Consider the following 24,617-nt stretch of genomic DNA (forward strand, 5'->3'; position numbering starts at 1 on the left):
CTGAAAATTTTCAAAGTTTGTTACATACTCATCATGGGAATAGGAAGTATCATGATTAACAGATGGCAACTCATGAAAAGCCTTTTGATGAATGACTCACCTGAAACTGCATCCACTGTTTAAACCGCTTGTCTTGTCTGTCTTCAGCTTTCTCGATTACAGACTGTATTGATTCACCTGCACAAGAAGACACTGAACATTCACAAGACTGATGGCAAGATAGTTAGCTGATTACATAATTAAAACACAAGCTTCATATACATCCATGACAGCATATAACTATGCCCCGGGTTGGAATCCCGGTACGTTCAGCGTAATATATTTGGTGTGTCAAGACGCATCTCAGCGTCACACCTGTGTGCAATCAGTAGAATCTTTGGTGTGCACGAGACACCGATTCCATATTGGACTATGCCGCTGCCTATAGATAAGGGTGTCACTATGTATCAAGAAGAGGGTCTATATTTACTTGAAGCATCAATATTTCTTTCTTCTTATCTTCACTTCACTGCTGCTCGAACTAGTACTTGCATAAGAATCTGAAACAACATATCAAGTTTGAAATGAAATTAATATAAAATAATTTGACTGGTTGCTGGTTTGTCTCTATCTCAACCTCAAGCCTTCTACAAGGAAAATAACATATACTGTATGTGTTATATACACTTTACCACATCTTTGTCACACTTGTAAAAATGAGAGCGGTGTTGTATTTAGAGCAAACTCATTGCACTTCTGCCATCCCAATAATATATCTGATCCATCTATATTAAACTGCATCACTCGAAAAAACCTTACCATCGAGATTATTCGAGGTTATCAGCGATGGTATACCGCAGTCAGTGGGTCTTTCCCAATGGTTTCTTCTAAATCTTCATACACATCAGTAATAGAGGCAGGAGGATAAAGGTCCCCTGATTCACCGCTGCTGGTAACTTTGTCTTTATGCTTTCTGAATTCCCGCTTTTAGGGCCTGTAACTTTTTCAAGCAGCAATCTGGAGATCTCTCCATTCCCATCTTGTTTAAACTATTCGAAATTATGGTGAATATTTATTTATTCGGTTTTCCGACGAGGGCCATGGCCTGAATTCTCTCCGTCTTCCACTCCTGCACCAGTTTAACAACTTCCTGCGGTCTCCACATATGCCACGGCTACGCATTACATTACCCTCCATCTACTCTGCAAAGATACTGGATAGTCAACGCACGCTCAAACCAGGTTGGAGAGCAGGTTTGACGAATTTCGCGCCAACACCAAAACGCCGTTCACCGCAGATGTAACGTCGCGTTAATTAGCGCGATAACGAGCCCGCAAAACGGCTAGTCTTCGCAACCACGCTCAAGTATGAACGCTCATGTTTTGAGGTCAAGATATCAAAACCACTCGAGTGTGAACACCAAAATTTCGTACTGGTTCGAGAACTTCATGCTATGTGAACGGGTTGGTTTTGACGACTGGTTTCACTATAGGTATCAAAACAAACGATGAACGCAGCCTAAGAGATCTATCGACTACTCGGGACCTATCATCTGGAATGCATTACCATCACATACCCGTGAATTGCCTTATAATAGATTCAAAAAAGCCCTACTTGATCACCTCTTGTCGTTACACTAACACTGTTGCCCTACCCCGCCCAGACATTGCTTCATTGATCATTTGCTACCATTGTGTAATTTTTTTTTCTATTTTCCTTTCCTAACTAAACATTTTTTTACAGCCAGACTGTTCTGAGTCAAGTGTACCTGTTTGATGCTGGTGTGATCAGACTAGATGACCTTCACGGTCTTATCGATCATTCCTATCTAATACCGAATACTGTGCACGCATATTTTCTGTACCACCATCACTGCCGTTTGTTATGTATTTTGGTTCGATGAAAAATAAAGACTCTCTCTCTCTCTCTCTCTTATGGTGTTGCTTTGACAATCGTCCACTATGAAAGGTTAATACCACCGTGTAACAAGGAAGAGACGAATTTGCTTAGCAATCTTCTCGGTTAGCGTGAAGTGCAGTATCGAGCGCATTTATAATAAGAATCTGTCCTGAGTTGTGAGGTAAGCTATATTAGGATTACATTTGTAAATTTCGATACCTTTCAGTGATAACACTGGCTTACTGGCAGACTTCTGATAACCCACCTTATAAATCACAACAATGTAATCACATGTTTGTGCAATGCAGAGTCACGTTGAAACTATCAACTCTATTTTGACTCTTGTGTTTCTTGTGAAAGAAATACGACTTCGCCGTTTTCTATCTTCCATTGTACTGTCAAATTTCATCGAAATGTCCGGTAGAATCTCGTCAAACTTTATTCGAAAAGTCTATAATAGCTTTCACGTATTACTGGTCTTCCAGGATATCTAGGCAAATCATTAACAGTTATGTGCAAATCGCGCAGCAATATTAGGCCTACGTATGATAAGTCACAGTAGATGAACTGCCTATATAGCCACATATGATCAACTGCAACTACCATATGACCAGGACGGAATACAAGAAAACGCATTGCTCTATCTATCAAGTATGCCTGAACATCTCGCCGGCTATCCGACAGTCGTCAAGCATGTCCGTATTCAAGTCGAAATACAATCGATTTCATCTGAATGAAAACTAGCCAGCCTCCAGGATCACCGGACCACGACCTAACGTAGCGATTTTACCTTCTGCCACATGCCACCTCATTTTGTCGCTTTCCTTTTATATTCTCAGCTTTCCTTTTCATTCGGTGTGCATGTTCTTCTGTACTTTGCCTAGGCCAAAGTGGGGGTCTGATTTCAAAGACTATTCAAAGTCGTTCAGGCACCTTCCTATTTTTTTCGTTGTATTGCAGTTTTGTGGCGTTTTGAAATTGTGAAAATATTATTAAAACCGATACTGACAATGATATCACCTCCGTTATATATTCCAAACGCATGATGATTGCAGGGCAATGAAATGATACATCACCTAAGGAATTGATGCCAGTAAGACAAAGCTGCTTGACAACTCCAAAAAATTAAAAGCAGCCTACTTCATTACTCACGATACCATGACAAAAATCGCTTAATATATTACACATAGCTGCAATTTTCGAAAGTATTTTCAGCTAGTGTCGTATATATTTCACCTAGTTGTTATGACAAAAAAGTGATTCGAATACATCCTCAACCCACTTCCTATTGAATAGGCATAGGCAGTTTTTGTTCTTTTCGTGGTTTTTCGTAAGGTATACACCAGGGGTGTCAAACATCCGGCCCGCCAGACCATTTCGTCCGGCCCGCGAAGCAATTCTGAGTAGATCGAAAAATCCTTATATTTTCCAGCACCATTGCAACAAATGTTGAGCTATTTTGCACGACAAACTTCCATGTTCATAATCCCCACTATAACCACCTGACTGCGGCGCTTAAGTTATTCAGTCTAGTTACCGCTATAGTAACAAGTCTGTAAAATCGACAACCAATTTCAAGAATGCAAAAAGTGCACACCAAGTTCGGAGTTTTATACGAATATGGACAAATAAAAGTAGTTATTCACAGAAGCGAAAGCGCCACTGCGGGACCGCTATATACAGTTTACAGGGAAAATATATTAGTTTCCCAAATATCTAATTGAAGGATCTATGGTCACACTGCTGTGTCAATGTCGACTCCATAGATCTCCAGACATGAGAGGAGCTGGATTCGCGGTTTAATAATAATAGACCAAGCTCCAACGCCACCGTTTCCAATTAAACATCTTGTATTCCTCGCAACCCGTATGCAGGGCTAACACCAAAATACGACTAAATCAAAGAGAGCATAGAATGTGGCAACTTATATCGTCGGTAACGCCACTGTTTTAGCAGTTCTAAACTTTATTCAACCAGACAATCATCGTATTTTTGGTTTTTGCGACTTGCTACTTTAAAAACCCTATGACCGCGTATTTTCTATATATATTTTTATGGTATCCAAGCGAAAAGAAAGAGCACTAGGTAACATTTTGGAATCAGTTGACTGGTCCGGCCCGCGAGCAATTTGAAGACTTGAATCCGGCCCGCGGCGCAATTTGAGTTTGACACCCCTGTTATACACTAACTGAAGTAGGTTAGCAATGCCACGATACAGTTTCACACGATCTGTGCATGTGCAATTTTAACTGATTCATTTCGCTGAAATCGATGACAATTTGAGTAGGGCTGCACCATTCTGGCATTTTCCAGTTTTCTTGCCAGGCAGTTCCAGCAGGCCGGTCAACATCATTTCCGTGCAGAACAGTGAAATTCCACGATTCTTCAAGGGCTATCTTGGCTTTTTTGGATGTCGTTTCGGCAAGTTGTTATTCTCTTTGGAACATTTCATCACACTGCATTACATTCACATCGTTTTCGGTCTGCAAATAAACGAGGGGTCAACACTATATAGTTATAGGGTCTGTTGCAGTTTGAAATAAATATCGGTATTTGCCGTCGGAGGTATCACAAATCACAGTAGTAGGATTCAGAGAATTATAATATACAAAGGCTATACTGAGAATATCGATCGATTTTCTATAGCTTACAGGTCAAAGTGGTCACGTGGTCATTGTGGGTGCTCAAGTAGAAGTAACGACATACAATCTCGAGTACAAGCATACCGTAATTTTCCAGGTATGATACGCCTCAATTCTGGGAAAGAGCCTACACCAAGTTTAGCGAAGTACTCCTCATAGAGAAATTTCCAAAAATCAAGGTCATCACAGAATGTAATGACGACAACAGCATGCAATTTGAAACCAAGTATCCGAACATTAATTAAATGAGAAATTTCCTACTGCCCCTATGATATCACTACAAAACTAACAAGAAAAATAAGCACATTTGAGTTGGATACCTTGTGATACGCAGATAAACAGTGACCTTGGATATGTAAAAACCATCCTCACAATAAATAATACCACCAAGGATTTGTCCTCCTTTTTCAGGTTTTTGTAAATGTCCTCCTTTTTGAGGTTTTGTCTTAAGACACAGTAACTCAGCACTGAAATAACGCTCCACTGGCTATTTCGGAGCTTAGCTAAAAAGTCGACCTTTTTTTTTGTCAGCCATATGGGAAAAATTCCAAATTTGAAAATTTTGAAAAGTGTCCTCACTCGATTCCAAAATATGGTAACCCTAGCGTAACAGAAACTTGCAAATGGAGTCTGTGATGATGGTATGCATTACTATCTTTGTGCCTCGTGCTAATCGAACCGTTATTACGAAAGTATAATTATTTCTCAAAGAAATAAAGCAGCCAGTCATTTTTACGTCATTTCTTCCATATGTCGTAAGCTTAGACGAGTTGATGTGCTGTAGCCTATACACCCACTTTTGTACCACACTTTTGAGTAGGTAATAAATACAGCACGCAAACAATAATTTACTACGTCTTGTGTGAGACAAAAGTATTGTAAAAGATACGATTAGTGGTGCGGCATAGGTGAAACACGTTTTTGTGTTGCAACAACAAAGGTTATGGAGCCAGTGCACTCGAATTTCCTATAAGGTTCATTTGAATTATTTTACGCCAGAAAAAGTAACAATTAGTCACTATTCTCATGCGCACCACGGCTCTCACCCGCACAGTAAATGTTTTCATCCGCACAAATGTGTACCATCCCACAGGTTGAAAGGCACTACACAAGTTCATTCAATAGAGAAATACATGAAATTATGAATCGATTTATGAATTCGGAATGTATTTATCTGCTTCATGTCATGAAAGAGTTGATGACCGACCTACTTTGATCTTGGCAAATATCACAGTTCACAGTAATGCAATTGGTTTGGTGGACAAAATTATTTAAAAATCGCCTACCCTTCAACTACTTAAAAAATATATATATATATATGTGATTGTGTAACAGACGAAGACTTGCAAACAAAATTCGTTACATATTGACTGTCCCTTTTCGGAGACATCTGAGAGTATAATAGAGTCTAACCCACACCAAAGTTGCAGCCTTTTGAAAAGAAATCCAAGAATCGAAATCATTATTGCTTTTAACGGGACTTCGGCTCGCGTAGAATTCAATAGCAACACATACAACGAGCATAATATCAAAAAGGCACTAGCAACTGTCTAATTAAAATGAACCTCTGATATTTGCTTTCAAGTTGCACTCTTGCCGTTAAATACATTTTATGTTAATTTTGATTTTTGATGAATAGTCCAGAGTAGGTCAGAACCACAACACTGCAAAGCTTGTGCTTGATATTGACCATCTTGTACCAGGTCGAATGTGACCTAACCTGCCGCGATACAAATTCCTCTTGTCCTACTTTTCAATATTTTGCTTCTGTTGATTGAGAATCCTGTTCATATCAGTACTGATTGTCGTACTCGAATCTCATTCCCGTTCAGGATCTTACCAGGAATTGCAGCCAGATATATGTTTACAGACAGTCTTGTACAAACCACCAATCTAGTTAGTTGGCGATCAACTAACGACTGATTTATTTAGTAGTTCTAGTTCTAGTAGCCGATTTTGAAAAGCGAGTAGTTCTAATCCTAGCTCATATTGCAGATTTCATAAAGTTAGTAGTGCTGGCAGGGTTCTAATGACTCGAGTCACGATTTTTGGTGACTCGACTTGACCCAAGTCATTTCCACAAATGCTCAAAATGACTTGAATTGAATCGAGTTATTTTGCATATTGACTCGAACCCTAATAAATTGATGCTACTTTGTTCAATGTTAACAGGTTCATTTGTCAATCCTGACGTATTATTATGTCGGCCATTTTTGACGTCATCGATCCCGCATACCCACGGGAAATAATAGTTAAGCGCCTATGGTAGGGACAGAGTTGTCGAGTCGGACTCGAGTCATTATCTTAAAAATGGAAAATGACTCTGCTCGAGTCACTTTGTGTATTGAATCGACATCTGCTCCAGTCATTGAGCATGGCTCGGCCAACTCATGTGACTCAAGACATTCTTATCAACTTGATTCAAGTCTCGCGTATTAGTACTTGAAAAACAGGCCCACCCGTCCATAACTGGGTTTTATCTAGTTTAACCCTTACGAGGTGGGGCCATATTTTGCAGAATTGACCTTCACTTTTCTGGGCCGTTCCAGTTTAAAAGTGGGCGTAGTATAGCCCTCTACCGATCCCACCCTTGATCGACATCCCATGACATGTATGAGGTTTTTTAATAAGTTTAAATAAACAATCATTTCCCCCCCGAAAATCTCTCTATCTCTCAATTTTCAAGGCTGACCCTCAGGATGGCGTCAGAGAGAGGAATGTGATGCTTCACTGTTGCCTGGTTTCAAACAAGCCGTCAACCATGGTTTTAAACCGCGCGGTTCGTCAGATATAGAAAAATGGAAAATATATATAGAATTTACAAATGGGCGTGGTCAGTGAGTGGTCATCAAGGTCGAGTTCATGATCAAGGCTCAATCGACCCCTACAGTCCGGTTTATGGCATAAAACAACGCGATATGCTTTCTTTTGTCATATCCAACCATTTGCAGGCAGAGTAAACCTGTTTATGACTCATATGCCGACTGAATTTGCACTTGAACTTGAAAATCACTGAAGCGTGACCAAAATTTACAAATATCCCTCAGAAAACGTTTTGATGTTTGAAAGGGTGAACATTTACACAGAAAACCGTACCTGTCGACTTCTGCTGTTCTGGCAGATTTTCGGGAAGTTTTAGGTGATAGCCATATTTTATTTTTAATTTTTTGTTTATTTTTACAAACCAAAATTTTTGAGTAAGGTACCAAATACATCGGAAAAGTCTCAGCTTTTCAAAATACGTAGTACCCGATGTCTAGGGCGTGTCATAACATGGAGAAATCGGTGTCGGTGACATGCCATATCATATATGATACGCCCACCTCGTAAGGGTTAAGAAGCATTTTACGAGTGACAAACATGGGTATATTATGGTTGTTACTGGTAGTGCAGGGAAAATACCAAATATTCAAATCTGGGATCATTAATATTTTTCAAAAATTCAAATTCATACTTACTCACTTTTAACCTACCCAGTATGTCTGCCAGACGTTGATGATGTTGGTCAGATTGCAACTGATCGGTTGATATTGAAACGCAATTGGCTTTTACGATTAGCTTATGATGCATTACAGAAGCAGGCCTTCAATGATACGTTATGTGCGATCATCTTCTGCTTGCAATCCACTGTAACAAAATCAAGAATGTTGGTGTGAGTTGTAATCAATGAACGTATCAATCTAGAACAGGTTTTTCGACCCAGGTATTCCTACCAGCAGATGTGGTATATAGAGAGTTGGTCAGATCAGAGTACTCGAATGTGATTCAAGTATTAATCATGACTTCACTAACATGTCATTTCCACAAACATAGTTTTGAACGACTATTTCGGTATGCTCTAACGATCAATCTAGATTCAAGGCTTCTGCAGTGTAAAAAAAATTATTATAACCATAATTTTTGTCGATGAATGAACTCCTACTGGTAACTAGCCCAGGACTAGTATGAGTTAATTTATCAACAAAATTTAAGGTTTTAATAATATTGTACCAGGGTTATAATGACTCGAGTCAAGATTTTCTGATGAATCGAGTCATTTTATCAAATTATGGGAATGACTCGACTTGAGTCAATCTGCGTATTGACTTGACTTGGTCTCGAGTCATTGCTGATGACTCGAGACACAGACGGTCCAGACCGACATTTCATTGTAATTTCGAAGAATAGTAAAGTAACCACAATATTGGGATTTCGTCTATTGGTTCTGGTACTTGAAAATGTGACTAGAAACTGCTAAAAGTGAGGAAAATGAGTATATTATAAAGGCGAACCATTCGATATTACCATACAGAGTTATAAAATGTTGATTTAATCTGACTTCAACTGGAAACTGAGCAGTCAACAACAGTGACTTGAATTCGAGGCATAATAACCATGACTCGAACTAGACTCTCTGCTCGCTGAATTGGACTCGGACATGACTCAGTGGTGAATTGAAAATGACTCGACGCGATACCAAATCAAAACTATAAAAGTAAGATTGACTCGTGACTCAGAGCCTTATGATTTGGTTAGAACTATGCCTCGCAGGGTATTTTGTTATTGAATAGTACAATGACTTGTACAAGCTTAAGCTACAATTTAGTTAGTTGCCGGAAACTAACAACCGGTTTTTGAGCAGTTTTAACTTCCAGTCGCGTATTTTAAAAAGTGAGTCGTTTTAGTTCGAATAGGACATTTAAAATGAAAATAAAAATAAAAAAGGGAAAATACGTGTCATCGTTTGGCCCAAATCAATCTTTTGCATTTTCGTTTTTTTCCAATTTCTTCCAATCTATTGTGCCGAGACCTTCAGTGGCTTGCGTTCCTACACAGAAAACGACATAGGGTCAATGACGTCAGCATTGTAATTTTGTAGAACTTTTGATAGGTCAATCGCAGGTGGGGTGGCTACTTACGAAGTTGCGTCATGACTTGGACAAAAAGAAAATTTTGAGCTTTTCTGAATTAGATTAGAATTAGAGCTACACAGCTTTTCCAAATTAGATTATAATTAGAATTACTGATTTTGCAAAAATTGTCTACGGGCCTTCACCAAGCTTGGCTCGTTTTTTACTATACCAGGGGTCTGACCTGATTTGAGATTTCGGTAGTACGCGGAATAAAGCATTTTGAAATGCTAAAATTGATTTCAGTTTCCAAATTATTATTGTTGTTGTTTCAAAATAAGCGATTCGCATGTGCCCAACAGCACTATTCCACACTAGCTGAAACAGCTTCTGCGATGGCAACAGCATTCCATAGAGGGAGATTCAGCTTATATCAATAAGCATATTGTCTTGACATGCAATGGCCCAGACACTGCCAAGACAAAGCGGCCTAGGACGTCCCCCCAAGATCGATCTTCAGGATGAGATAGTCTTTCAGAGTTGATTGAAATTAGATTACTGGCAGTTCGCTCATTTCTGCCTTGAAGTGACATAATGAAATGTGTTGATAGAGAAAATCCATTAAGATTTTTGTGGATAGGCTTCTCTCTCATTGCACTCTGCTAACACACAATCAAAATGATAAATCCTGTTACCAGTGCTTGATCTTATATGTCACACCACATTTGCAGGATGTTGTGGAAGTAAGATATTTTTGAATCAGGTAAAGTTCAGAGAATCATTGATGTAAAATTTCCATTTAAACTGCATCACACACATCTTATTACCTTGTAAGGTCTTCTGAGATAACTGAAATTCAACAAACCTGTCAGGTATCCTTCTGGTGGCCTGAATTTGGGCATACTAGGCAGTATTCCCTTTTCCGTCTTTCTTCTTGAGTGACCGATTCTTGCGACGAATATTATCTTGAAACGATGTCGGTTGGGATTCTATTGAGTATCGGAATCATTTGAGAAGTCAATTTCGTTTTCTAGCTTCCGTTCTGTGAGAAATTTTGATGAACGCTGTTTTTTGATTTCAGGAGCTATCCTAGAATGTAGGAATCGGTTCATATGGCCAAGAAATACAGCCCTCGTATCTGATATCCTAATATGTCTTCAGAAACAGCACCAAGGCTATTAGAGATGTCAATAGTTTAGAGCAGTGGTTCTCACAGATTTTAGAGCGCGACCAAATTTTGTGTTATTTTACATTTCGCAACTCAAGATTCGCAAACAGTGAAAATGCATTTCTTACACAAGTAAGCCCATGCAGCTATTTTACGAGCATGTATGAATCAGACAAGGTGCAGAAAAAAAGACGGTCAATATCAAAGTAGGCTACCTATACTTTTCCAAAGTACTCAAGTAGATTTCATCAGATCTGCTAACCATATTTAGGCAGAACCACTTACTTTTTCGACGTTGGATTTTGCAAACTAGAAGTTGGTTTTGGGATAGGTTCCGAGCACTTTTACGTAGAAAATTTTTACGTAAATTTCCATAAATGTGAAGTAGCGTCTGCATCACGGTCATTAAAATTATTTTCAACAATGCCACCAATTATTGAAAATATTTCTTGGCTCATTTTCAATTCAGTATTTTGCATTGTAATTGCTGACAATTAGCCACAATTGACAACACACGGCATGCGATTTAATTAATTAGTTGCAGATCTTCAAATATCATGGTTCGAGTTTAGTTGCACATCTCAAAAATCCAGTGGTTTGAACAAGTTTGCTGATTTACATTATTTTAGGAAGTGTGTAGGCCTATACTAGTGATTCTCATTGGCTGAAAGATGATCAAGTGTAGTCAAGCAGGAATGACGGCAGAGAATAAAGCATATAACGAGCAAAGCTAATGTCGGATATAATATCACAAATATCAGCATCAATAGGAATTTTACCTGTTTCCCTATGAAAATTCCACACTTGACCTGTGACTGGTCCAAAAATGTCGGGATTGATATCGATTGAAACTTCTCAAAGCTTTCAAAAAGCGCGTTCAATTGTTTGTGTGTGAAACTGATGAATTTGTATCAGAGATTTCTTCCAACTTCTAACATGTAGGCAGTAGTTCTTCAGATCTCGTATCACTCGAGATTCCGTGATAACTACACCGCGTCGATCTTTGCATTGAAACAGAAGTCCCTGAAAACATGATCGCATCAGTTTATCAAAGCACTCATAAGGTAAACGTGTTAGTCAATAGCAAGGAAAAGCTATACAGTCGAGTATGCCATTTCGGACAGTTTTGTTTTGCTTCCTTTCGGCAAAAATGAGCGGAGACGCTGCTTTGTTCAAATTAACCGGAAAATCAATTTCGTTTTATGGCAACCAGTTAAACCCCATATTTTTGTCGAGTAACAAAAAAAAACTATCACGATACACATCTAATACATTACTATAGAACTCTTATGAGTGCGGAATGACTTACCGTAATTTTCCATGTATAATGCGCAAAATTTTCACGATTTTTTTCCCTAAAATCAGGGGGTGCGTACTATACATGGGAACAACATGCTTGAAAAAAATCCCGTTCGATAAAAAACTTGAAATCGCACCTATCTTTATTCTTCATGTTTGTTTCCAATTGCGCATCACTTTCAGCCATCGCGCGTAGTTATTAGTGGGAAGCGTGTATCCAATTAACGAGAGTCGTGTGCAAGAGCACGCGATCTCCTGCTGAGTTGGTTTGCCATTTGTACGCGAGCGAAATTAGGTCAGTAATAGACACTCGCAAGCGGCAATTCTCGCCAATTCATCGCGTCAACGACAAGCCCGAACAATCGCATACGCAATTTATACATGCACAAGAGGCCATGTGCGCAAGATATAATTGCTTGCGTAATCAGTTGCATCTTGAACAGACCTGTAGCGCATGACATAACCGTTAGCCTAGGCGCAATTGCATCTATAATAGGCATCGTGCGCAAGATGTCGGTTCGTTGGCCTAAACTAACTCGTAACCGGCCTCGCAGGCTTTGGCTGCTATCTACTATCGTTTAGAGACAATACCGTTAATTGTATAATGATTAGCACTCGCATCTGTAAAAGGTCTCCTCGTGCTCAAGATGTCGTGTCGGTAGCCTGAACTATCGCGCCGCCCGCCACGCAGGCTTTGGCTACTATCTATTATCGCTTAAAGACAATCTCGGTAATTGTATAATGACTAGCGATCGTTGTGTAATGATTGTCCAAGACTGACATCGCAAAACAGAATGACATCGTATACGAAAGCGGAACTATTCATGTACTGAAATGCAGGGTGCGTATTATACATGGGTTTAGGCTTTTTCCAAGAATTTACATGCTATTTTAGGGGTGCGTATTATACATGGGGGCGTACTATACTTGGAAAATTATGGTATGCATCAAGCTTCGGTGTTAAGAAAAACAAAACCGTTGAAACACGATCATCACACAAAATACACGACTGTATATCAGTGTGACTTCTGTTGTATGAGACGGATGTGTGTTTACTTCCCGTGAAACTCGAGACTGGTCCAGAGCAAACTTGGACAACTAGATAATTGTAGGTATCAAATCACACTAATTAGAGGAAATTATGGCAATCTAATTAAAACATACATTGTGAAGAGTTCCTTTGCTTTAATTTTAATTCTAATCTGAGTTCGTGGAATGTTTCTAACCTCTAGTTTAAATTCTGATCAAATTTCTGGTTTTCCCAAAAATGCTACCTAGGGGAACTGTATCGTGCAAATCGAGTCAAGCTTCCTGTACAGACCGTTGTCGTTCTCTTGCTTATGAGACTGAGGTTTGATTTAATGTGAACTGGACTTCATTCCATGTCCAAGTTTTCGCGAATTAAGTGATTCTAATTCCAATCAAATTTTGAAAAATTGTGTAGATTTAACTTTAATTCCAATTGAATTAAGGAAAATTGTGTAGATTTAACACCGATTCTAATCTTAATTTGAAAAAAAGTATAGTTATAATTATAATTCTAAATCTAGTATAGTTTGTGAAAAAACTGTGGCTTTTAGCCGTCATTCATTTCCAATCTGATTTTGAAAAGTTGAAAATGATCTAGTTGTTAAAATCTGGCTCATAGAACCCCTGGAGTTATCGTGTGAAACCCCGGTTAGGAATCATTGCTTCAAGATAGCCTAATTGGAAAGTACGTTAATAGTTGTGAAGCTGACATACCTACAACTTTTTGTCACATCTAGGAAGATTGTGAGCACAAAGTCGAATTGTGCGTTGCATTTTTCAGTTTGGCCCGCTTTGCATTTTCAATCTTTGCAAGTTTCTTCCATTCTATTGCATTGAGACCTTCAGCGGCTTGCGTTCCTACACAAAAAATCACAGGTGGTCATGAAGTCAGCATCGCACTTTTCTACTAGTGGTATCCATAGATGGCTATACTTTCTAAGTAGCTTCACGCAGGGTTGTTGATTCGACTTGAGTCATTTCTTGAAATGACTCGACTCGAGTCAATTTTTGTATTGACTCGATTTGAACTCGAGTGATTGCGTATGACTCTAACCAAGACACATGACTCAAGACTGGGACGGCCAAGACATACATTTCATTGTAAGCTCGAAATATAGTGAAGCCACCGCATCATTGGTATGTCTTCCGTTAGTCCTGATACTTGGAAAATACGGCCAGTAGCTGTTAGGACTTAAGAAAAGTACGATATTCTTCTATATTACTCGAGTAGAGTTTAAAAAGTGGGTTGAATCCGATTGACTTTAAAACTGAACAGTGAACACAATTAATTTGTTTCCATGCAGTGCCGATGGATGAACAAAATGCCATGAAACATGCATTGTACATGTCGGCCATGTTTCCATGACCAGGCCTAACCCAACCGTGTCTTGGCCGAACAAGGCGGACATGTACGTTTTTATCTTACTTATTCATTATTAATTTTCACCACATCACAAGATGGCGATAAAATGACTTGGTAAGAAGGAGCCGATACGACTAGAAGCGACCATTCAATCAAACGACCCACTTCGACCTGGAACAGGCAGGTAGGCTGAAATTGAACATATAAAAATGGTCCCGCAAATGAATTTTTGGGGTTGCAACACCTTGCATCTTTTTGAAATGCCGATTCTACCTCCAATATTACTTGGCTCGTTTGCAATTCAGTAGTTTGTATTACAGTATTATCAGTTGTTAGTTCCTTGTGTTTGAGTTAGTACGGCATCAGATTTTCGAAGGTCGTTAGTTTTAGATCAGAGGTTCTAAAACTGGGTGCGTGAAACCATCTGAAGGGAGGCGCGGAGTAGGGTTAGTTCGGATATCAATAATTTTCACTATCCGGATAACGGATATATCCGTATATTTGGAATTAAAGCTAACCGGTTAACCGGATAGTGAATCCTAAGTGATATAATCGATTTCACGAGGTCTGCATGAAAAATAGATCGCAAAATCATTACACAATGTAATTGCAGCTCCCTCCTTATAAAGCACACCGCATCAATAGTGGCATCCTGTAGCCGGGACCGGAGTTTTGTAACAAAGAGTCTACACGTATTAGATGCTCTTTCTGCTTCCACAAAATGGGCTGAAGCAAGGCTGAATATAGTAAGCAGCGCTTCCTTTTTGCCCATTTTTCTGTTTAGGTGTCAAGTAGCCTACTGGAAGGACGAGTAGCTGATACCGGAATTGAGGCCGACATGATAGCTCACTCTAATTCCTCCATGAGAAATTCACATGATCAGGCCCGTAGCCAGCCGAAAAATAAGGAGGATGTTTTAAACAAAACGAGGTGGTTCGAATTTTTTCGAATTTAGTATCAGCGTAAATCAATTACGCTTGCACGCACGAACATGTTTCCGGAATGCGAACATTCGATGTCATTCAGTTTCGCAATGTCACTCATTAATCACAATCGCTGATCATAATAATCTCAGCGGCATATTGTCTCCAAGCCACCAAGAGATAGGAGCCAACGCATGCAAGGCCCGAGACTATGGTTACGCCAGCGATGATATGGTTCGTACTATGCCTATTGCAGATGCGATTGTGCAGGCCAGCGATAATATCGTGAGCACCAAGCCGATGCAGATGCGATTATGTAGGTCAGTGATGGTATAATGTCCACAGAGCCTATTGCAGATGAACTATAGGCTTGTTGAAGACTCAAAAAACCAGGCCAGCAACGATAGCCGAGTTCGCGGCAATCCATGACCTAATGTGGCTATCTTCTCAGCGGGAGATTCCGTCGCGTTACACAGTGCATTGACGTATCCCGCTAATTGGCGACACGCTTCTCGCTAATTGGCCACGCGAAACACTGATAATACGACTTATTGAAGCTTACTAAAAGTTTAAAACACATTATTAACGATACTATTTTATCCGGTTAACCGGCAGATTTATATCCGGATATCGAATAATAATAAAACCTGCGGTTAACCGGTTAACCGTTATCCGGATAATCCAACCCTAGCGCGGAGCTGTGATAAAATAAAAAAATAAAATTCGCGATTTGCGCAGTTTACCTCCAATTCCATATTAGAGGATTCTCAACATCAACAGTCATAACTGACTACGGCGATTTTTGTTACATGTCAAAAAATGTCAAAATTGTTTACAAAGTGATATACAACTTTTTTGCAATCTGCATTTCGTTTATATTGTAGATTTTGCAGTGTCAGTACACTTATCATCTGACATTCACCGCTTGCAGCCTACTTTATAGGCCTACTGTTGTAGACGGCACATTGTCTGCGCATTGTGAATCATAAACATTCAAATGAAACAAACAGGTTGGCATGGTGATATGCTCAACGTACCGCAATAACCTAGCTGAAGCAACACTGCGTGGGCAATGCATGGTACTTATATCGGGAAGCGTTGTACTTCTTAACATTTTAATTATTTCTACCATAATACGTAATGTTACTACTGTAATGCTTCATAGGGCCAGATTTCGTTAAAATAAATTTTTCAATGTAAAAATTTTTCAGTTATATAGGCAAAATAAAATTTTCAGGATAAACTACGTAGTAAGAACAAACAGTTCCAATCAGAGGTAAAGATAAGTAGTATAATTCTAACGTTATGGGGGAAAACAACTGATTTGTATATGTTAGGTCGAATTTGGTGTGATTTTTCAAGTGGAATATGTCGAAATTTTGATTTTTTAGGTCAAAATCTTTCAATTTTTAGGTAAAAAAAAAAACTGATCAATACCATCCATGCCATCAAACTATCCGTTGGGATTGGCTGCGTTCTGATTGTGTTTGTGATATGACGATAAGGGGGCGCAAAGCGAGTACAGATTTTGGAAATCCAGTAGTTTATTCACGTCTGGTTACAGCACCGGAATGGTCGTTTGAAAGTACGGTAAGTATGAACGAGTCTACTTACGTTTTCCTTACATTTCAGCGAGTTGATACAATTTGCCACTTTGTCAGAGGTGAAGTCATGAATCGAACGAGAGCACATCCCTTGGACATGCCGACGGCGGAATTGATGGCAATCTGAATAGAAGATGTCAAGAATGTGACAGCAACGTATTGAGTTGTATGAATATGTGCAGGAAAATAATGTACAAGCATATGACATCTGATGACCATACGCAAAACACATTTGATATCAAAAAGGAAGCATCAAGTTTCTCATTCAATTCCAACTTTTTGATATTTGCCGTCGACTTACACACACTTGCCACAAACAAATTTTGAGTTCAAGCAAGTGTATTTGTGTCTGAAGCTAGTTAAAAAATGCCATCATATTTGTCAGTTGGTGAGACAGATACCGACGGTTCTATATCGAGGCAAGGGTATTGTTAGCGGCAAGTTTCAAGCTGAGATACGCATGCGTGTTTGTGAAAGCACAGCCTGTTGAAGTGGTCTGGCGGACAGTTTTGAGATGAACCGATTCACTTTGCAAAAATGACTTGACTCAATGTTTCAGAAATGCGGATTGACTCGTGACTCGAAGCAAAATCAAGTCAAGTCATCAAGAAATCGGTGTCTCTATAAATCGCTGTATACTTTACAAAATGTTCGGATTGTTCTCGATACGCTGGTGTGACTCGTGAGAGCGACGAATCTCATTCATTCAATGATGTTGCGTTTTACTGAACTAGAGTAGGTCAGCACCATAATACTGACGAGTTTGTGCTGAATATGAGCCCGCACATACCTGGTCGAACAAAAACTTTTCTGTCGAGATACAAATTCCTCTTGCAATCCTTCTCATTTTATTACTTCTTCTGTTGATTTATCATCCTTTCAAGGCTGCTCTCAGATTGATTAACTCGAATCTCATTCCCGTCCAGGTTGTTGCCCTACAATGGTAGTCACAAAGTTACACATATGTTTACAGACAGACTTGTACAACAGGTGTTAAAAAACAAAACTTTTTTTCAAATTTTCATCGCCCTAATTGTCAAATCGTCAGGTTATCTTGAAAAAACGTTGCACAACAAATTTGACTCAATTCCAACTAGTAGATGTCGAGGTCAGTCAAATTGAAATTTTTGTTATTTTATAAATAGTACTGTAGTAGTATTTACAGTGACCAATTTCGTCTCTCCGAAATGACCCAAAATCGTGTGCCAGGTCTGCCTGAAGAGGCAGGGAAGTCTTCTCCACTTGTTTTGATCTTGACAAGGGCCTATGGTGGAGTTTGGATGGAGACATCGCCAGTAAACGAATAAAAGATATGACCTGGATTAGCTAGAAGTTAGTCCACTTCATTGAAATAGACACGTTTAAACGCTGGTGAGATATTCTAAATAGACTAGGCCTACTTTATGCACTGAAATTAGGTGACCTGACGATTTGACAACCAAGTCGCTGAAATTTGAAAATAGAAAGTTTTTTTTTACAGTCTTACAGTCATTGCTAGCTCAGAATCATGACTACCGACAGCCTGAGGATATGTTTTGAGCGTCAGAACTCCTTCTATTTCAAGCTCGAAACCCGGGCCTTTTGAAAAGCCGATCTGCAATACTTCTTAGTTCATTTGTAATTCAGTAGTTTGTATTAATATTAGTTATTAGTTCATTGTGTTTTAGTTAGTACGGCATTGGATTTGCAAACATCGCTAGTTCTAGATCTCATTGACATAGCAAGTTTTGCAAAGTGAGTACATATTTTGAAAATCCAGTAGTTAGTACAAGTCTGGTTACGGCGTCGGAATAGTGGTTTAAAAGTAAGCATGGACGTATCTACCCACGTTTCCCTTACCATTCAGTGAGTCGATGCAATTTGTCACTTCTTTGGATGTGAGGTCTTGAATTGGACGAGACCACATCCCTTACACATGTCAATGGCGGAATTGATGGAGACCTGAATACACAAGATGTCAAAGTGACAGCAACATATTGAAATATACGAATATGTGCTGGAAAACAATGAATCATGCATCTGATGACCATACATACAATACGGACTTCCCCGTTTACACACATTAAGTTCATTTTGATTTTTGGATGACGGATATTGATCCGTGATCTGAAACTTGCGGGTCATGACCCCAAGTGGGGTCACCTAAACTATTTGTGGGGTCGCAATGACTCGATGTCGTTCAAGTCAGGTAGATTCGTGTCTTAACTGTCTTAAAATTTCCTTCACTTTATCATATTCCTAAGTTGGTTGGACTGATACTGAGATGCCCACGGTTGTATATTGAGGCATAGCTATCCATAGAGGCAATTTTCAAGCTGTGATATGTGAGCGTGTTTGTGAAAGCACGGGCTGTTGTAATGGTTTAGCGCAGAAGAAAGAGAAATTGGATATTTTGCATCATTCGCTCATGGCTCATGAACTAGAGTTGTTCAAGACACAGATGAATAGCTTCGCGCAGCAAAGAGGCAAGTGGAGTGGAACATTGCGTTAATGAAAAATCATTGCGGTAGTTTTCTGAAAAAACTAGCTACAGGCAAAAAATAGCTACGGCAAAAAATAGTTAGAGGATAATCTTGCATGGCTTCCATGAGAGAAATTGGCATGGCACCAAGGAAAATCAACCCTGCATCACCAATACCAACTTTAGTTTTGAAAATTGCAGACTTTGTCATGTCATTTCATGTTTCTCGCAGAGATGTATTTGTAATTGCGAAAATTACTTCTACTAATTATAAGTGACACCTCTACTAAATCTACTTTTAAACTACTCAATCTAGTAATTTTAAGACGTTTCCATTTCTACTTCCACTCCACAATAACTACTGTGACTTTACGATGTAAGTAATGCGACGGTGGCTTGGCACTCGATTTCGCTGCGCGAGAGGGATATTCTTGTTAACTCGTTGCAAAATGCATCGGATAAAGAGGCATTTTCAGGAGAACAATAAATTAGATTAGAATTAAAATTAGACCATATGAACATTTCACAAATTGGATTCTATTTAGAACTCGAGATCATTTCACAAATTAGATCAGAATGAGATGACTGGCATTTCACTCTAATTTAGTCCAAGTCTGATACAGACACTGTGTATCATAGTGACTTGTGCTGTATGAGTCAGGTGTGTGTTTTGACTGACTGTGAACCCTGATCTCGATCAGCATGACTTAGACAACTGGATAATTTTAGTTGTCTAATTACAATAATTAAAGCAAAATGTCGGTAATTTAATTCTAATATAGTTTGTGAAATTTTTCTTTGCTCTAATTACAATTCTGATATGATTTCTGGTTTTCCGTAAAATGTTGCACGAGAACTGTATTGTGCAAAACGAATCAAGCATAATGTGCAGACATTTGTCATCGTCATGCTTATGAGAATGAGGTCTGATTTGATATGAATAGAACTTGATTACATGCTCAAGTTTTTTGCGAATTCAGTAATGCTGATTCCAATCTGATTTGTTAAAAACTGTGTAGCTATTACTTTAATTCTAATCTAATTAAAAACAAATTGTACAGTTATAATTCTAATTCTAGCATGATTTGTCAAAAACTGCTCAGCTAACATTCTAATTCCAATCTGATTTAAAAAGGCTGCAAATGATCTAGTTGACCAAGTCTGGCTCATAGCAGCCCGTGGGGTTGTCGTGTGACGACCGGTTAGGAACAACTGCAACTGCAGCCTATACCCTACAACTCGTTTCAGAAAATTTTCATTAGTGAAGTCGAAGCAGACTTGTCAGAAAAAAAATCGTAAAATTTCAACCGTACATTCTATGTAGCCTACATCTGAACGTAAAATAGAGTTTAACCCACACCAAAGTTGCAGCCCTTTGAAAATAAACCCAAGAATCAAAATGAAGTTGGTGGTTCTTAACAGGACTGCGCCCGACGGAGACTTCAACCAGTTGGATTCGTTTCAGAAGCATGTTGGAAGTTGTCTCGATCCTATCAGATTTGGCAGGGTGTCGGACTGATACCGAGATGCCAATGATTGTATATTGAGGTATATTGAGCTATTAATACAGAGGTGATTTTCAAGCTGTGATATGTTATCGTATTTATGACCTCACAACCTGTCGTAGTGGTCTGGAAGAGAAGCACATGGGATATTTAGCATTGGCATCATTAACCCATGGCTCAGCAGCAAGAAGATAGTAGGCTACCTTAGAGTTGTTCAACACACAGATGAATAGATTTGCGCAGCCGTGGAAGCATGGATACAACTGGAGTGGAACACAGTGTTATGGAAAAAATTTATTTGCAGTACGGTGTCTTTTTGAAGAGAATATCAGCGGTCAAAATTTATTTTCTCATTTTATTTTCAATTGAAGGCCATTTCATATTTAGAGAGCAATACCACTGAAAACAATCACTTTAGAATACTTCTGTGTATCCACATTTCCATCATTACTCGTTAGATATTTTTCATTATCAGAAAACAATATGTGGTCGAATGTAAATGCTGGTTTTATTTCCATTTATTTCCACTTGAAAAAATTGCCAACCACTCGCCAAGAGTACGTCACCACCACTATAGTGCAAAATTTATTCTGTATATTGACCCTCACAAGTACCTGGTCGTACAAGCCTTGATCTGCCAAGATGCAAATTCCTCTTGTCCCCCTCCTAATTCTTTTGCTTCTTCTGTTGGTTGAGCAACCTTTACCCTTCGGTTCTGCTCACAGCTTGATAAACTCGAAGCTCATTCCCGCCCAGGGTCTCCCCCTAAAATGGCAGTCACCCACACGTTTGCAGTCCGTCCTGTACAAACTACAAATATAGTTAGTTGGCGATCAACTAACTACTGGTTATTCAGAAGTTCTAGTTCTAGTTGTTTTTCGGCAAACATTTTCCGTTAACCCCGTGAAAATGTAAGGTTGTCTATACTATAGAAACTATGCTCACAAAATTTAGTTCATTTCCAACCAGTGGACCCCAGGCTAATGCTCATCAGAATTGATAGTATATATGTTAGGGGTCTTAAAAAATCACTTTTTTTCTCAAATCGTACTGGCCACTTGATAAAATTGTTAGTTTACCTAATTCAGGCCTACACACCAAATTTGGTTCAATTCCAACGAGTAGCCGCATTTCTATTTATTATAAAAAAATGAATAACAGAAAATTTGAAAATTTTCTGTTCACCCCATGAAAGTGTTAGGTTGTCTATACTATATAAACTATGCTCTCCAAATTTGTTGTTCAATTCCAATCAGTGGAAGCGAAATTATTGCCGTCAAAAAATATGAATTATGAATAAAATAGTATTTACGGTGACCAATTCTTCAATTATTTATTATAGTGGTGCCCACCGTAATACTATTTTATTCTAGATTTTCGATCCAAAAATCCAGTAGCTTACACAAGACCAAGCTCACACATTATGCGTCAGAAATACTGGCCTCTTATGAATGTATCTCGTTTTCCAATGTCGCCAACTATACTACGAGAGTAGCCATAATCGGTAACTTTATCAATGTTAGAGACACGGCACTAATTTTTGTTTGGGTCTTCATATAGCGTTGAATTGCATAAAATCTCGGGGCAGTTCCATGCCATCTGTAAGAAAGGGTATAATGATTGTAAGGGATATATACAATGGACACTCAGGTTGAGACAGATGCCGATTTAACGCCACTCAAGTAGATTAATGAAATATTTTCAGGCAGAGTCATGGTGGTAGCAAACATTGTTGCTACTCAAGAACAGTACTGTGATAAAGTATTAGCTGGGAGAGTCTAGAGATAGTTCATAACATAGATGCTAGGCTAATCAGTATAGTTGGCGAATTTTTCAATTTTTGGCAAAAATTTCAAAGCAGACAGAAATGAGAGGGAGAATCCTATAATATTGTCACACTTGACTGATTTCTATACACAATGACCCCCAACTCGAGCTACATTTAGGGCCGAGCATCAAAAATTATTAGGCCTAATCTCTTACATGACAGAATAGACCAATCTTTATACCATAGCAAAGCGAACAGGATTTTTAGGTCCAAGTAGCTCAATTACAGACGCAATTTCAAATCTGCCTTAGAAAAGCCTTTCAATTTCACAAGAGTATGATCATTAAAAGCTTGTTTTTCATCATGCTATAACTTGGACACTATACTTATGGTGTGTAATTCATGCAAATAAATTGATATTTACTAATATATATTTCACTAGGTTATGAACCAAACTTCTGCAAAATCTGAAACTTGATGAAGTCCAAATCTATTGTCATGGCACAAACAATCCCTTACACTGGATTGATCAGGGCTCAAGGTTGAACTTGATCAGACTTCGCAGCATCGTTTTACATTGAGACGCATATTATTTATAGGACCAAGACACAGTGATTTGCGTACTGGTACTCGAATCTGAATCGAACAGGCCTACTTTAACTGTAATTATTCGAGTCGATTTTTGGACTAATGAAACTTTACGACCACTTCCATAAAAAAGCTATAATTGCATCAATTTTCTGAAACCTCGATTGGTCGTGTCGCAACATACGAAACATGTTGTACAAAGTTTGCACATTATCGTAAATGATATTTCTGTGTAGCTGGATCGACTTGCAACATTGTCACGAAGCCAAATATAGTATTTTCGAAAAATACCTTGTCATCATGTGGTGAAGAGCCGGCCTTATGTTTCATAGTTGCATGAAAAGTAGGCTACATACTCAAACGTTCAGGTCTCCCAGACTCCATATACTTGTATCGTCACCATGAGTGATTATCAAATACTTGATGTGAAGCCAGACTAGAATCACTCATGTATGCCTACTGGTAGTCGATTTTGCCCGGATGTAAGCCTGGTAATTACGAGCAAACCTTTTTCCTGCGTCTCCAGCATCATCGTCCATCGGTAATTCCATTTCAAGTCAACAACACAGTGACCCACTAGGTCTCAGATTTTCATGTCATTTTAGGAGTAAATCTAGTACGGTATGTAGCACTGAGTGCAGAAAACATGATTTTTCGCAATATTAATACAATGAAACCATTTTGTGCTTAATGAACGATAAGTTCAATGAGTTTCACATTCCCTGTTACAGTACAATCACAAAACAGCGTATTGAAGTAGTTAAGAGCGAATGATGGGTGTCTAAAAACAGAATACAAGAAACTCTTGATACTGAAGGGAAAATTTTGGCACTTCTTTGATAGTAGGCAGACATCGAACAGAGTTCACCATGATCACCAATGAATATTTCCCATAAACACGAATAAAAATTTATAAACGTCAAAATGAATTGTTGTTTTCTTCTGTCTTTGTAGAGACGGATATTAGGGTTGGGTTGGGGGGTATTAGGATTGGGGAAAGAAGGATATTTGGGCTTGGGAGGGGATGGTAGGCTTGGCGGAAATTAGGGTTATGGGAGGGGGGATATTAGGGTTGGGGGATTGGAGGTGCGGTTTATTGAGGCCTGGATATTAAGGTTTGAGGAAAGGGGGATTGGAGGTGGGTTAGAGTCAAAGTTAGGGTTGGGTTATCCCAAGATTAGGGTTGGTGGATATTAGGGTTAGGGAAGGGGGCACTAAGAAGGGGGTCCGGGCACTAAAGATAAATATTTTCTCACTGGCTTGCTGAATGTATCAATTTACACAACAAGACAACATTCCCAGGTCATTTATACAGACACAAGTTCAGATCTTCCTAAAAAAAGCTTGTTTTCATCACGCGACAACTTGAAAACTTCATTCAAAATGGATACCGCTAGCTATCTACTCAACTATAGCCTTTCACAAGCTGATGAGTCGAATTTCAGCAAAATCTTCAACTTGATGGAGATCAAATCTCTCCTTGGTACATTTGACATGAAATTACATATATACAGGAGTTACCTAATGTCACAAACAATCCAGTAAGCTGGCTGAAGGTTT

General features: G+C 38.9%; 1 long non-coding RNA gene across 3 annotated transcripts in view; it reads right to left on the reverse strand.

Annotated features, from left to right (window-relative positions):
* Window positions 1-24,617, reverse strand: part of LOC145448396 (uncharacterized) — a 445,163-nt gene that overhangs the window by 210,886 nt on the left and 209,660 nt on the right. The window lies entirely within an intron of this gene.

Source organism: Botryllus schlosseri, chromosome 1 (assembly GCF_051294905.1).
Source record: "Botryllus schlosseri isolate E-star chromosome 1, Bs_hap1, whole genome shotgun sequence".
NCBI classification, from domain to species: domain Eukaryota; kingdom Metazoa; phylum Chordata; class Ascidiacea; order Stolidobranchia; family Styelidae; genus Botryllus; species Botryllus schlosseri.